The sequence below is a fragment of the Spinacia oleracea genome, chromosome 4 (genome assembly GCF_020520425.1).
Source record: "Spinacia oleracea cultivar Varoflay chromosome 4, BTI_SOV_V1, whole genome shotgun sequence".
NCBI classification, from domain to species: Eukaryota; Viridiplantae; Streptophyta; class Magnoliopsida; order Caryophyllales; family Amaranthaceae; genus Spinacia; species Spinacia oleracea.
The window spans coordinates 27,292,679-27,310,329 of record NC_079490.1 but is presented as its reverse complement, the minus strand read 5'-3'; positions in this window follow the sequence as shown (position 1 = coordinate 27,310,329).

Sequence of the window (17,651 nt, the reverse complement as noted above, 5' to 3'; positions counted from 1 at the left end):
CAGATGAATCATAGGCTATGATTATCTGTTTATTTGATCAGTTGAACTCTGAAACCGAGAAATACCTCTGGACATAATAAGGATGACAACTCTTACCTTATGTTCATGAGAAAGCATCAAGAGACAAAGGAATTAGGCAATGCACACTTGTCCCTAAGGACAAGTGGGAGACTGAAGGAAATAATGCCCTTGGTCCAAGTATGCATTAAATGCTAAGTCTAATAAATGCGGTTCAGTATTAATTATGCAAGTTAATAATTCAGTGAGATCAAGTGAGCTGAATGCCTAGCTAGAGGTCGCTTCAGTTCAAGTGGAATTAATAATATTAATCCACAGCTTACACTTGACTGAACCCGTAGGGTCCCACAAATAGTACGTGAACGGATCAAGAATTTAAGTGAATTAAACACTCCATTTATGAATATTCGGAATCGACGGATCTCGGTTCCAATGGGAGCTGAAATCGTCAAAAGGCAAATTATGAATACTCCGGAAACGATGATATTGCCGGAAACGGAAATATGAATCGTAAAGGAAATATAAATATTATCCATGTCGTAGATGTTGCCGGAAACGGAAACATGGTACGTATCGGAAAATATTATTGGAAATGGAAATATTGCCGGAATCGGAAATATTGCCGGAAACGGAAATATTGCCGGAATCGGAAATATTATCGGAATCGGAAATAAATTCCGGAATCGAAAATATTAAATATTTGTTCGAAATGGAAATAAATTCCGGGATCGGAAATATTAAATATTGTTCGAATCGGAAATGAATTCCGGAATCGGAAAACGAATCGGAAGCGCGACGTACGAAATAAATATCGGACGAGCTTGCTAGACGCAAGGCCCAGCACGAAGCCAGGTCTGCGCCTAGCGAAGCCCGCCAAGCAAGGCAGGCCCAGCCGAGCATGGAGCAAGGCCAGGTGTGAGGGGGTCGAAAAAGCACGAGGCTAATGCATGACCTCGTCCCTCGTGGGCGTGACGTCGTCAGATCAAGTGTAGTTAGATTTCCAGTGAGTTTACACCCAATCGACTAGTAATATAGGAGTCGTCATTCAGTTTTTAACGACAATGAGGAAAACTGACAAAACCCGGTTATCGTGACATAATGGGAGTGCAATTATGTTCGACCACGACGGCCATAGGTTCCCTTGTGATCCCTGGTGTGGGGATCGCTCAACGTACACCCGCAGGGAAGAGATTGAGAGTTCGGGGGACTGTAACTACCGAGAGGAGTGCTCATCGATAACTCCAGAGGCAGGTTATCCTTACCAGCTCAGCATAAATAATTGAAGGGACATGCGTTTAAACTATTAAACTACTCTGAATTGATTTTAGCAATATGCAACACATAATACTAAATCGATCGTGATTATCTTATTTAGATTGATTTAAGGTACATAGCATGATAATTCAATTTTCCAAGGTATTAACTTATTAGGCGTGATAGATCAATCAAGTTAATAGTTTGACAATTTTATAAAAGGGTGATGAAAGCGATTAAATCAAATGAGGGACACATTACAACACACCCTTGAGATGTGCGTCACGGTTCTCAGAAAACTAACCACTTGGCTTTGCTATTTCTCCTTTTATTTAACGAATCTCGGGTTCTAAGCAGTGTTCCAGTATTTAGGCTTAATTCATCAGCTACAAGGGACAGGATGCGTTCTGTTCGACTTTTGGGTCGATTGCGACAGAACGCGGGATCAATTTCGCAGCGTGAGGCTAGGCTTAAGGCTAGAGTCAATACTCAGGTTATGGAATTGTGTGTTGTGTTCACGTCGATTTTAGGGGTCTATTTATAGGAAAAAGTGGCGTAGAAAGATAGATTTTCAGGAATATGAATACGAAACGGATTGGGAAAAGAATCCGTCCCAGGTATTTTCGGCGCCCAGCACTGGGCGTCAAAGATTTCGGCGCCCAGGGCTGGGCGTTGAAAATAGGATATGGGCAGAATTCTTTGTCAGATTGGACTCTAGAGTACGGAGTCCATTAAGAGACTTAATCCGAGTTATTTGGTGCGTATCAATTTACGACGGAATGCGTCTGGGCCCTTTACGAACTCTAGGTTCGTTATGAGTTTAATTTAATACGTTAACTCTTTTATCAAATTGCGATAGGAATAGGATTCCTTTTACAATTTCTATCTCTTTTAGGATTTATGTTGGAGTGCAACACCTAATTCTGACAGGTTTCTATCTTTTTATTCTTACTACTTTTAGCAATTACCTTTTACGGCAGCTACTATTTTTAGCAGGTTTCTATAAATGCTTTGGCGGAAATGAAAGGGTGATTTGAGATTCGTTATTTTATAGGAGGCGCGTTTCTAAGTGGAGATTTGTTTTCTCATCATCGAACCTTCCCTTTCGGGAATGGGGACAAAAGTAGGTGTCTACACCAGGCGCAGCCGAGCAAGGCAAGGCAGGCTGGCAGCAGCGCCCTTGCAATGGGCCGCGTGACTGCCAGCGCTGTTGGCCGAGCCGCGCGCACAGCGCGCCCATTCGTGGGCTGTGTGTGTGTGTGTGTGTGTGTTCGTGCAACACTACGAATCCTTAAACGCTTAGGATTGTCCGATTAACTGTTTTTCTAAATCCACGAGAGTTAGTTGTTTGATTAAACACTTAATTAAAAGGATTAAGTTTATTAGAATTATAATCGAATTAGTAAATTGAATCCTAGTGGAAATCTAAGGTTGATATTTCCTCCCTATAAATAGGTGATACATAATCACAATTTTTAACACATCAATCATAAGTATTCATATAGTTTAAGATTAAACTAACTTAATAATTTGCCAATATAATTAAGTTTCGAATAACATAAAATCTTAGACTATATTCTAGTTAATTGAATCTAAGGCGGATCCGAACGTGCTGTGGGCTATCTACGGAGGGACGACACTTGGAGTCCTAAACTTGTTCTTGTTTGGTTCTGGAGCAGCTAGGGAAGGCACACATCACATGTATGTATACTAAATTATGCTAATTGACTATGTGGCAATTAATTTGGATTCCTGGCTTTATGATTTTTCCGTATGAAATATATGTTTTATATTTGTCATAACCTAACAAGTACTAGATAGGGGTGTTGTTTGGTTACCGGGTAGTGAAAAAAAGGGGGAAGTCAAACTTCTTTGGGAAGTAGAAATACCCACAAGACATGGGAAATAGCTCACCCACTTCCCCCTTGGTCATTCACACTTCCTGGGTTAATTGGGAATGAAAATTACAAAATTATCCTCTAAAAAATAATCATAAAATAGTGTTTCACTACTACAAAAAAGGGCATAGAGTACTGTTAAAATACCCTTTATAGGACGCCTTATAGGCGTTCTCCAACTCAACGCGCTATAAAGTTTATAAAACGGGTAAAAGAAACGTTTTATATACCTAGTCATAAAGTACAGTGATAAGAGATAAGCGTCCTCTATTCCCTTCCTATAATCAGAAAATGGAGAAGGAATATAGAACGGTTAACGTACATAACCGTCTCTTATACTATATAATAAAGCATGCCTTTCGTACATAACCGTCCTCTATTCTTCCTGTTAAATATTGAGATACATAACACCTTCCGTACATAGGCGTACTATATACTTCCTTTTTAACATTAAAATAGAAAGCAGTTTCCTTACACAACCGTTCTATATTCTACCCCTTTTTTAATATTATTAAAAAAAACGTATTAATAATATTAAAAAATAGCTGCACACGCATCCCTAAAATAGGATATTACGATTCTAGGTCATGTATATAAACCAAATCTAAATAGATAAAATAAAAATTATATCCACACGATCTTCCCAAAATTAATTTCATTCAATAATAAAATAATATTGTTCATTCAATAACAAAGTCGTATTATTCATTGACAAAATATAAATGATCTACACATGGTACGGCAAAAACAAAATCCAATATCAATAAAAAAATTCTGTAGCAGAAGAGCTTCTGTAGCAGCAGCAACGTACTGGGGATTGTGTAGCAGCAAGAACTAGGGATGGCGTAGCAGCAACAATATCAGCTTATGCGGCAAGAACAACTTCTGCAGCTTCTGCAGCAACAACAGCAGAACAGCTTATGCGGCAACAGCAGGGACAATATTGGTGGAATTGTCTACTGGTGGTAGACTAGCTTGGCAGTTCGTCTGCAGGACTGAAATGAGGTAATTAACCATCTCCTTGAGCTAGCTTAAGTCACACTAGATCATCGTCATCATCTTCATCTTCATAGTTATTTGGTTGGTGATATTCGGTAACGTATGGGATCCACCTCTCCTTTAGCTCGTCAATCGTAGTTTGAGATTACGTGGGAGCTTTGTTAAAATACTACAAGACAAGTTAAAATGTAAGAGTGAGAAATAAACATGATAAAATTGAGATGAGCATATCAAAGGAGGCAGAATGGTTGATCATTTTTCGAACTCTTAAATGCATGATTATCTTAATTGAACAAATAACATAGTTCCTAATGTCGCAAGTGTGCAGTGGGACTGTAATGGATGGTACTAATGGCCCACCTGCCAATTGGTTTACAAGCAAGCAGAAATAGTATTTAACAAAGAACAACAGGCAATACAACAACAACAACAACAGAATTGCAGGGAGGTGCAGACACAAGTCCAGATTGTTGCCCCCTCTCACAATGTTCTTGAGTAATTACATTCTTCCGTTCTCCAATCTACATTCCCCAGTTTTTGAATATTGCAATATACAGCACAGAGTTACAGGGGATCTGTGCTCATCAAACTAAAAAACTTACTGTCTTTATTTTATTTCATACTACGTATGTACTTATCTGTGAGTATCTGTTCCAATACTTATCATAACTGTAAAATAAATAACTTACTATAAATGTCAAACTTAATTTAAAACATTTTTAAGTGAGTCTGGAACAGAGTTTGAAAAAATAAAATAAGTAAAATTAATGGAAAGTTGATCCAACAGAGTTTGTAATATGAGGTTAAGTCTAACGAATGAACATATACTACTCCGTAGTAAAGTAAAATCAGGAATGTGGCATTAACTAACAAGTTTGTATATGCTACTTGTTGAATATGATTTCTGGTAATTAGTTTAGAGTTGATTAATTAAATGCAGCATATTTTGCAGCTCAGATTTGTGCATCTGAATATCTGGGAAGTTATGTAATATTTGTAAGTCCTACATTTTACGGGATTACAGAATCTCCGTGATCTAGCTTGTTCTCGAGTATATTAGAACAATGATGTTATGAATATGTGTGTATGCATTTTCTTCTCATATTTGTTGTCAGTTCTACAGAACAATGTGCGATTATTTGGTGGTGCAATAAATAAGATGACCTCTTTAAGGATTTAAGTCTCAAATTGCCAGTATAAGGTGACCTCTTAAGGATATCTAGGGCCAAGGCTTGTTACTGACATAATCTCGATCCATGCCATTTCTGGTTTTTGGGAGGGGTTTCTTTCTGTCACAGTTCTATGTTTTTTTTCTTCTACACTGATATTTCTAATACTTGTACCATTTGAAGCTTCAAGCATTTGACGTGATACATGTATCAGATGGATTGCCCAAGACTGCTGAGGAAATCGAGGAAGTGGAGAAACATGGATGCCTGATTCTTCTTTTACTAGGATGTTAAGGCATAGAGGCAAACACCCTGCTTGGTACTCCCCTGTTCCTGATCATGAAACTGATTGAACTTACTTCAGTCTCTAAACCGATTAGGGGAGCAATAAGTTTCAGTTGTTTTATGGTTATAGTTTTGTGATTACTGGTGGTGTGTTTCTTTTGTAGAACTTGAATATTGTTAATCCTAATTAGCAGTTGTCAAGCTTTCCTGATTAGACGTTAGTGCAGCAAATAACTAATGTACCTCCAGTTCAAATAGATAAAACCAGCGAAACATAATCATTAGAGTGACTAGAGATCTCAATCACCACCCACCAGACCCACTTGGGTCATTAATTCTATCATTTTCTTCTACAGAAGATACAAATACTGCTATCAGACAAAAGAATCCTATTTCACAATCTAATTTCATATAATAACATACAAGTAGGTTCCGTCAGCAATTATGAAACTCACTTTCCTGATTATGTTTTCTATGTTGTACCATGAAAGGTAGTCAATGATAACAACTCAAAGTGTACAGGGAATAATGGACAAGAATTCTTTAAAAATAAAGAACACTAAACTACAACCTCCACCATCCCCTTAAGGCCTATTATTAGGTGTACTTCGAAGCATAAGCTTATGTGCTCAAAGTGGTGGTGAACAATGGAAAGGGAGGAATATAATTCAAGCCTCGTGTCATTCTTTAGATTGAGGTCACACCACTAACATGCTCCCGGGTAAACTTAAAAGGCTCACTCCTCCCCAATTTTATCGAATAAATTGACAAAGAGGCATTGTTTAAGCTAATTCAAATGTGACAGTGATGTTTCCCTTAGCAACATATCTACAGATATTTCACATAGATCTCTAAGCTAGGCGTGTACTATGACTACTATCTAACCACAATCCTAGCCCTAGTTCAATGTAGTATGGTCATTCAGCCAACTAGCCAAGTAAAAGTCAACTTGTTAGTGCTCTGTAAAAGGGATGAAGTAAAAAATGCGAGTTGCAGATTTAAGTAGCAAGGAGTGCATGCTAGAAAAGTTGCTCGATGCCTTACAAAATACTTCCATGATAAGATTTAGGAAATTTTGGATATTAAGTAGCTATCATGGACACTAATATACTCAAGTCTAATCTGATACCAAAAGTCCAATAAAGACTTGAAACCCAATCAACTCTGTAGTTGACGATAAACCAACACGCGATTGCAAAGCAACACGACTGCAGAAAACAGGAATGGGAGTTGCTGTCGCGCAGACCTCCATCCAAACATATACATTCCTCCCACGGGATAGTTTTAAAGGAAGTACCAGGTGTAACTGTAAGTACCCCTCGTAAAAGACGCTAGGAGTTTTATTTGAAACCACAAGTGCTTACAATAGCATTTTCCAACAGGCAAAGAAAAAGCAGTGACAAGAGTCGACAATGAAAACAAATATCTACGTTTCGTATCTCAGCACTGCATAACTTGGATAACTAGAGCAGGGTTTTTACATGATAAGTAATATTTAATAGGGAATAGGAGGAGGAGTGGGCTTGTGTAGTTGTGTTTTCCCTCAAAATCTTTCTAACTTTGGAAGAATTTGGTTTATTTAAAAGAAAAGGAACTTGGATCCTTCAATTTTCCTTATATTCTCATTGCTCAATCTATATCCAAATATTGGAAAATGCATCCATCACAAATATATCTAATTTATAAGAATTTGGTTTATTACAAGGACAAGAAACACGGATCCTCCCATTTCCCTCACCTTCTCTTCGTCGAAACCACAACTAAAGGAAAACACATATGTTGCTCTCCCTCCCTTTCCGTTTTCTTCAAATCCACTCATCCAAACACATTGTAAATGATGTTGTATGCATCCTCAGTACATAAAAACAATGCTTATCAGGATATAATGGGATTTATTAGGAGAGGGGATAATGAGTCCTAGTTAACTAGGAAAACGAAAAAAACAATCTAGGTCCTTCAATATCTTGGCAGTACAAGGTTTAATAGAACTCACCTTTCATTAGGATGAGTGCATATTCATGAGGAGGGTGAGAAACTTTATCAAAAGAGGCGCATGCAAATTCTAATTAGCATGCACATTTTCACCAGAAAAACAGAGACACGGAAAGTTACGAGTCCGGTTCATCTATTCCAAATCCGTATCCGATCAAACACGAATAATTCATTCGACTATGATTCAACAAGCGGGAATAGTTTGATTAAATTGATTCGACCTAATATTTAATACATACAAGGAGGTCACAATAATAATTCTGTTAAGATATATATTCTAGCAGATATTATTGTGATTGATCGTGATTGAAGCCTATACAATCTTAGGCTGATCGATCGTGATTGAAGACTAAACAATTTCTTACTCTATTTTATTTTGGCAATTAACAAACTGAATTCTTTAATAGCTAAAGAAATTAGGCAAATAGAACTTGGGTCACAGAGAAACCATAATACAGAGTATTAAGCAACGAAAGATTGCTATTGTTAAATAAATCAATTAAAGCCTCAACAAGGCAGAGACAAATCCAAAATCGTAATCATCCCTTAGAAGAGCATTAATATTAACACCAACACATCCAATTGATACGAGAAAATAGCTAGTCATCAAAATCCAATTGTAAAATTCAAGACACGGTTCGAAATTAAATACAGCTCAAAGAAAACACTGATTAGGCCAATAAACATATTCAACGCTGATCGATCGTGATTGAAGACTAAACAATTTCTTTAATCATATATTACAATTAGATAACTACAAATATTCATAATCCCTAGGTTATAGGTTAAATAAAATGTATGAAAAACAGAATTAAGCACACTAACCGTGTAATTGATGACAGCGGTGGGGCAGCCGGGTTTTACCGGAGGTTGAGAGGACGGAAAGCGGTGAAAGGGAGCGGCGGTGCAGAGGTGTTGCGGGTTTTCTTGCGAGCAGAGGTTGGAGTGGTTTTCTGATGGTTTTACCGGAGGTTGGGAGTCGGCCGGAAAGAGGTGCAAGAGAGCGACGGTGCAGAGTGAGGAGCTGCGGCGTAGAGCGGCGGTGCAGAGGTTTTCGATTTTTCTGGCGAGCAGAGGTTGGAGTGCAGGGTTTCTAAATTTGTGCGCTAACTCATAATTTTGGGGAATTATGTTCTGCCGCCTAACTCGTATACGAAGTAGTGATGTACTACGTAAAATTTTAATTGCTTTGTTATTTTCTTATTTATTTTAAAAAAAATGTTTGATTTGGTTTAATTAAGGTTTATTTTTTATTGTAAAAATAGTTTTGTAAAATAATATAAAACAGTTATTTGGAAAACAGTTTTATATTTTATTAAGTATTTTAATTTTAAATTTTATTATTATTACTATGGTAAAGAATATAAGACGATTAGGTAAGTAAACCGTACTCTATTCTTTTTCCACACAACTGTTATGAGAGAAATGCGTTCTCTATACTCCTAGACAACGCTTAACAAACTTAACCGTCCTCTATTCAGTGTTTTCTATTCCCTATTTTCTAGTAGTGTTTGTAGGAAAAGTAGTTAAATTTGTTACAATATATTGGAAATAGATGAAGTGAACCAAACAGGTTATAGGAAGTTAATACTTGGGAAATGCAAGTTCCTTTGTGACAACCAAACAACCAATGGACATTTCCTAGGAAGTATACAAGGAAAATAAATTCCTATGAAATAAAACTTCCTATGGGAATTTACTTCCTATGTTAACCAAACATCACCTAATTTCATAACTACACCCCATCCCCCACACCTCTAAAATGACATGGTCTACACTTGTTTTACTTATTAAAATATCTACCCAACCCCACTTGTTTGATTACTTTATTTCATTCAATTATTTTTCTTAATACCCGTGTCCGACCAAGTGTATCCATTAAATAAATACGGATCAGTAACTCTTACAATTATTTAATACATTCACTAAATGTTGATGGGAAAAATATTTTAATTTGACACCAAATAATTTTTAAGTAAAGAAAATAGTTAAAGATAATGAACAATTATTCATGCATCAAATTATATTATTCAAAGTAGAAACTAGAGCATCGCCCGGACTACACACTAGTTATTCAAACAAAGCAGAGTGTGATGCCACATTACTAATCCAAGTAATGCTTAATAAATGATCCAAGTGATGCTTAATAACTTGCCACGTTGCTTACTTGCACCAGGTGTTTGCCATGGCACTGGGTGGATATTTATATGCTGACAAATTAGAAGACATACTCATGTCCTTTGGTGAAATCATTTATACCATCTTAATTAGTTATTGGCCCAGGCGATGACCCGGGTCGTAACATGTATGCTGATATTAATTTTTAATTAAAATGAATTTCGCGAAATTGTTATTATATATACATAAATATTAATTAACAAATTTATTATTAATTAACTAAAATTAGTCAGATTCAAGTTTTTTTTTTGTAAATGTTGTACGAAGTATGAATTTGTTTTAATTAAAATTTAGTTTTACTTTATTGGTACTCGGTATAAAACTTTATTTATTATTTTCTAATTCCCTTATAAACACAAGAAGTTTCTTAATGCATCAATTATTAAAAACTAAATCACAATTTTAAAAGGGAATTTTTTTTTGGAAAAGCACACAAAAATGTTAGCTAAAGAAGTAGTGCAACAATAATTAAGAAAGATTAAGTTAATTTTTTTTTTTTTATAATAGGTTAGTATTCAAATAGAATTTTGGCATTAAAGGTTTAATATTTATAAGATTGAATTTTGTCCTTTTTCATTACTTTAGAGTCATATGTTATATCATTGTAAAGATGGTTAAAACTTTATATTATGAATGAGAGGTCATGAGTTCGAACCTTGATATTAACATTTTGTTCAATAATAAAATTGAGTAATACATGTGTGCATATGACATGGCACGCGCCATTAACATTTTGTTCAATAATAAAATTTAGTAATGCATGTGTGCATATGATATGACATGACACGCGTCATTTTACTTGCCAAATTACAGCGACATATGGCAACATGAGATTACTTACCTTGAAGTATGATCTATCATTCCTTAAATAGCTTTTGGCCCGTTCTACGCACGGACTATATTTTAAGAAACTCAATTAAAAAAAATGGTAAATTGACATACCAAAATGCATGATAAGGTATAAATGTATAATACTTCACTAAAAACTTTCACTAATAATTTTGATAGTACGTAGACAAACTAAAATTTTCAAGATATATTGGGTGGAAGGATTACTTTTATGGAATATATTATGAGCTCCCACAAGACCACACATACATTCTTAGTTTAGGGGTATGTCTTTTATCCAAGGGGTTTTAAAAAAAATGAGAATAAGATAAATATGCTAGTGCGGGGTAACTAAGCTAAGCATATGTATTAGCATATGTATTAGCATATGTATTCTTTGGATTAAACCAAAGAAATCCACAAATCATCAATATGCTAAGAAATTCACGATTGTTGTTTGTTGGATTAAAAAACTATGTTTCAATTGCCAAGTATACATGAAATTTCGCACCCTATCCTTTGCATCACAATCAAGAAAACTATCAAAAAGAAAAATGACCTTAGAATTAAGAGTTGTTGATCAAGCTAACCAGACGTGATATGTCAAAATTCTGGAAAATATCAAAGACTAAACCATTTTTTTAAAACTCGAAATTATGCTTACAGAGTTAGGAGTGCGGTAGTAGTAAATGTCATACAGATTTCAAAACAAAAATGCATCTATGTTGCGGTTTTTTAAGTCGTTTGTAAAAGAACTTGAAATATGATGATGATTGAGGCAAGTCAAGCAACGGGATGCAAAGAAGATGCACTGTTGATTTAAATAGGCTAAAAACATGAATATAATGATAACATTAACTAATACCAACCTCATTATAAGAAATATTTTTCCAGAAAACAATGGGGTAGGCATTAGTTAGAAGTACATAACATAATTTTAACTTCCACCCACCTATAGGAAAACATTAAAATTATTCAGAATGAAGAAATTTAGCAAAATAAGTTAGGGAGGAATGTCGGTCTATAAAAAATTGTAAACATGTTGGTTTAATAAATAGTCAAATTCATTAACCCGAGAATTACAACCATCTGAAATGTTTCTCATTCTTGATTCACCATAACCGCCAATGTATTAATCAATGTCTCTAATTAAATTGTTCTAAGGTGGTTAAACTAAAATTGGAAAGGGAATGATGAAATGTTGAGGTGACTTATTATGTATTAAATGAAGAATTGATTATGTATTCTTGGCCACATGTCTTCTAAGAAGTGATGAGTATGTGATGAGTATGTGTCTACCACATGTCTTCAAAATAGTGTTGCTTACGTGTCCTTAAAATAGAGATGGTTTTCCATTTTAAATACTAGGTATTGATATCCTATTCACTTTTTATTTAAGAGTGTTCCATTTATATTCATTCCACTAATTTTACTAATATTATATTATTGATGAACATGTGCACCAATCCATCTTCCCCTCTTTATCCTCAATGTTTACCTTTTCTTGCATCCACCCATATTATTACTTTTTTTTTTAACGCAAACCGACGATATATATATATTAATTAATTAGGGCCTGACAACCCAGATACAAAATTCTCAACAAGTGAGAGCAAAAGAAGCACCAATATCCGAAAAAAAAAAAACCTAAACTGAAGAACATAAAACCCAAAAGACATCCCTAATAATACTATAACCTCCAAAAGAAACGGATGAAAATACATACGCTTAACCAAAATGATTACTACGAAAACACCATTACCCTATCAACATACCCTATATACAAAAAGACTCCAAGGCATAAACATACAAAACATATGCGTCCTCAAAAGAAACCTCCCAAATTAGTTGTTGGTGACAGTGCCATTCTCTTCATCATCCTCAACTTCAACAATTTCTATATTGTCTGGAATTGTTGAACCTCCAACAACAAATGGAACAAACTCCTTACCCTTTCCTTTATCCATACTGACTCCTTCCTTTGTCAAAGTATTGTCTTGAGTGACCTTTTGGATGTTAGAAACTATGGACCCAAAAACGATCTTAGAAGCTGTTGAACTTTCTCCAATCTTGTTGATGATATCTGCATTCTTCCTTTTTGCATTACACATAGCACGAACTTGTTCTCGCGCATTTCTTCTCATTTCTGCCACATAGATTGGATTTGCCTTCTCGAAATCCCCTTCATACTCATCTTTAGCACAAGATGGAATGATGTAATGAAGCTTATGCTGAACCATCATGATCAAAGAATGAGCTGCTAAAGCATGAGCCACCCTGTTATAAGCTTTAGGGATATGGGAGAATTTGACTAACCATCTGTCCCCTAATAAGTGTGTTACCTCCCTAAGTACAGGACCCAGCTCATGATGCGGTTGATCCTTGACCTTTCCCAGCAGCATCTTGAGGTTGAGAGCATCTGTTTCTACTTCCAGCTTATCGATCATGAAATTTTTTGCAATTCTCAGACCCTCCCTCAATGCAAAAAGCTCAGCAGCCAGAGGTGATTGAACTTTATATTTCGTGGAGAAACCCACAAACCAGGAACCAGTATGCCTTCGAAAAACACCTCCACCTCCTGCTAGATTTCCTGATTTCCATGCACCGTCTATGTTTAATTTCATATAACCTTCCACAGGTGGCATCCAATGCTTCTTTAATTCCATCTGCTCAGCCTTATTATTCTTATCCTGCAAAGCTAAGTTAGTTGACTTCCAATCCACAAAAAGGAATTGTAAATAGAGAAAGCACTTTTCATACTCAGATCAAATACTGTTTTATTCCTTGAAATCCAAATATGCCATATGGCTATAGTGAAAACCACTTTCCATGCCTTTGAGTTTTGAAGATTAAATTGAATCCAATCTTTCCAGTTTGTATTATAGAAGATATTAAATTGAAAATTTTCTTTAGTCCACAGTCGTTGAAAAATGAACGACCATAAAATACTAGATTGTGGACAGTCTCTAAACAGATGAATGTGATCTTCGTTATGATGATGACATCTAGAACATATTGGACTAATGTTATTGATTTTTTGATTTAGAGAAGCAGCTACAGGGAGAATTTCATGGCAACAATTCCAAAGGAGCATCTTATATTTAAAAGGGCATTTTATTTTCCAAATAGAAGACCAAGAGATATCTGAAGATGTTGAGAGAGTATGTTTATTTAGTTGAAGATGATAAGCTGATTTAATTTCGAACTCTCCATGCTTTGAGAATCGCCATCTTATAAAATCCTCCTCCTCCATATTACCAGAAAGTGGGTAAGCCAAAATTAAGTCCTTGATATAAGAAGGAATGATATGTTGGATATCGTCTAAATGCCATTTCCCATCCTTGATGATTCTATCCACAAACCAATGAGCCTTTAAATCAGAAATTTTAATCTCTTCTAAAGTATAAAGAGGAGCCTCACCTATCCAATGATGAAACCAGATTGAAGTGTTCCTACCGTTTCCTATCCCTATCATTAATCCTTGTTGGAGAATAGGGTTGCCTTTGAGAATATCTCTCCAAATAGGAGATTGATTATAATTCGGGGAGCAATTTAAAAGATTTGAATTTTTTAAGTACTTTTCTGTCATAACTCTAACCCAAAGTTTGTCAGGTTTAGTAAGCATGGTCCACCCTAATTTTGCCATGAATGCTAGGTTCCACTCCTTAAGCCTTCTTATTCCTAAACCGCCAACCTTAATTGGACTTGTTACCTTATTCCAAGCAATTCTTGACATATATCTATTACTATCAACTTTATTCCATAAAAATTTTCTACAACATTTTTCAAGGACATAAGAAATCGAAGTGGGCAAAATATTGGTTTGCATAGCATAAAGAGGGAACGAGTTTAGCACCGCCTTAATAAGAGTACAACGACCCGCCATATTTAAAAGCTTTGCTTGCCAACCCCTTATTCTATCCATTGTTTTATCGAGAAGACCTCTATAATTATTGATTTTTAGTTTATGAGGTCTAATATCCACTCCTAGATATTTTCCAAACGAGGTTGAGATTCTTAATCCATAAGAACCTGCTATATCCTTCCTAATGTTATGATTTAAAGACAATGGGAAGATTAAAGTAGATTTAGTGAAACTTAATTTTAGGCCCGATAAATTCCCAAAATGAGTTAAAGTGTTCATAATAGTATGCATATTATCCTTTGAAGCTACACTAAATAAGAAAACGTCATCCGCATAAAAAACATGAGAAATTTTAATATTCCTAGTCAAAGCAATTGGCTTCCAGTCACCTTGCTGCACCAAGTTTTCAATCATATTCGACAATCTATCTAAACACAAAACAAAAATATAAGAGGAAAGCGGGTCACCTTGTCTAATACCTCTAGAAGGATTAAAAGAGTCACAAATTTCCCCATTCCAAAGAATGGAAATTGAAGGACTAGTGATGCAAGACATTATGAGATTGATAAGATTAACTGGAAAATCAAAATAATTGAGGGTGTCTTTAATAAATCCCCATTCTAAACTATCATAGGCTTTTGTGATATCCAACTTTAAAGCCATTATTTTGTTTTTCTTCCTTGCCTTATGGAAATGATGAGCCATTTCTTTTACTAGAATTACATTATCTTCAATACCTCTTCCTTTGATGAAACTAGATTGAAGGGGGCTAATGATACGTTTTAAAACAGGCTTTAGCCTTGAAGAAACGATCTTAGTGATTAATTTATAAATAGTATTACATAGCCCAATTGGTCGAAATTCAGTAATAACAGAAGGGTTTGGAATTTTTGGAATTAAGGCTAAATAGGAGTTATTAATATCCTTTGGAATTTCTCCATTTCTAAAACAAGAAACACAGAAATCATAAATCGAACACCCAATATCCTCCCAGTGTCTTTGGAAAAAAATTGGTTGAATACCATCTGGTCCTGGAGCTTTGATAGGAGCCATAGAAAACAGGTTATGGTGCACCTCATCCATAGTAACTGAAGCAGATAATAGCCTAATCTCATCCTCATCTAAACTTAAGACACTTTTCGAAGGGCAACCTAAATTACTGTGATCTTGATTAGTAGTGAACAAACGTTGAAAATAAAAGGTTGCCATATTTTTTAACTCCTGTTGGTCTGTAATCCACTCATCTAGGTCATTTTTTAGGGTTAGAATTTTGCCTTTAGATTTCTTAATCTTGGCCATTGTGTGGAAATACTTAGTATTGTAATCCCCAAATCTCCTCCAATCAAGCCCCGCTTTCTGAGCCCAAATAATTCTTTCTTTCTTAAAAATATCATTAAGCTTTCCAATTAAATCGGCCTCCAAATTAACCAAATAACGGGAATAACGGTGGCCTAGAGCAATCTGAATTCCGTTAATTCTAGCCATAAGATTAGCCTTTTGTTTTTTCAGGTTCCCAAAAATATTATAATTCCAGTTTTTAATTGTTTCTAAAAAATTAGTCCTGCCCTTTAAAAAATTATTGTCATTTGAAATCCAGTTATTAACAAAATAGTTGGAGAAATCCGGATGCGAAAGCCAAATTTCTTTGCATCTAAAAGGAAAAGGCCCTGAATTAAAACAATTACCCAAAGTAATTAAAACAGGAGAATGATCAGAATGAATACGAGGAAGATGATGAACCTTAGTATGCGGGAAATTTTCCATCCATGGCGAATTAGCAAGAGCTCGGTCCAAACGTTCCTGAATCAAATCCAAACCATCCCTAGCATTTGTCCAAGTGAATTTGCAGCCATTGTAACCAATATCCATGAGTCCAGCATCATCCATGAAATTTATGAGGTTGCGACCCTGAGAATTACGAACTGGTCTACCCCCCATTTTTTCTGCCTGCGATGTGATTTCATTCATGTCACCAAGGACCAGCCATGGAGAAGTATTTGGAGGTAAGTCAGATCGCATTTGATCCCAAAATTGGTTTTTTCCATATGAAGTACTTGGAGCATGCATCGCAGTGATTAGGCCTTCTTTCCCCAAATTTTTGAAATGGAAAAGAGAGTGGAAATGATGATACTCAGCATCAAACAGGACCAAATCAACCGTTTTTTTCCAGAACAGCCACATTCCCCCCCTCGTTTGCACTGGCCTTACCACCCTATAATCATGAAACCTCAACTCTTCCATCACCTCCCTAGCTCGGCTTCCATCCGACTTGGTTTCCAAAAAAATGAAAATATCAGGATGCTGAGTATCGATTATTTCTTTAGCATTATTCATAAAAAGATTCTTATTGGCTCCACGAACATTCCATATACAAACCTTCATTTGCGGATTTGGTTTAATAAGAGCGGTATTAACCCTCACTGGGCTATTGGGATCGCATGTCTGACGAATCAAGTAACTTTTCCAATCCTTCCAAAACTGCTGAGCTCCTGTTAGATGAACATCCTCCAATCTCACTGGAGTCAAGTAGGTGAAGATCTGCCTGTGGGCCAGGGGTGGGTTCCAGAATTTCCCTTTGATTTGCAATCCCACCACCTCCTCCGTCGTCACATACATGGCTATAAGGCGATCTTGATGCCCCATGTCTTGACCTTGTGTTTCTGAATGTAAGGGTATGATGTGCACCCCTCTTGGAAGCTGTTGCATAGGTTGTTTTTGCGTTACCGGCCCCCGATTTCCGGGGCTGAATTCCCAACTCTTCTTGGTTGAAAATTGTCTTGGTCCCACTGAAATTGGAGAGAGAGGATTCGGTTTGTTTCTGAATCTGCGAGGAACATATGGTTCCCCCTGATACTTCAATGAGTTTAGGGTTGTGAGACTGGTCCTGAGTTCCTCCAAAGTTGCTGGTTGCACCCTCCTTACCGTGCATGCATTCCCCGGTGAGGTTGGAAAAAGATTCCGAGTTCTTGGTGGATTCATTTCCCACGGATCTTCCGGAATCATGACTGGGATTTCCCCTAAATCTTTTCTTTTCCTGAATTCCGGTGGCCGGCGCTGATAAGTTGTTATCGGAAGTTGGTTCAACTCCATGCATATCGATTTCTGGGATTGAGAAGGACTCGTGCATGGCGATTTCTGAGAATTGTTTGGATCCATTGGGAGCTA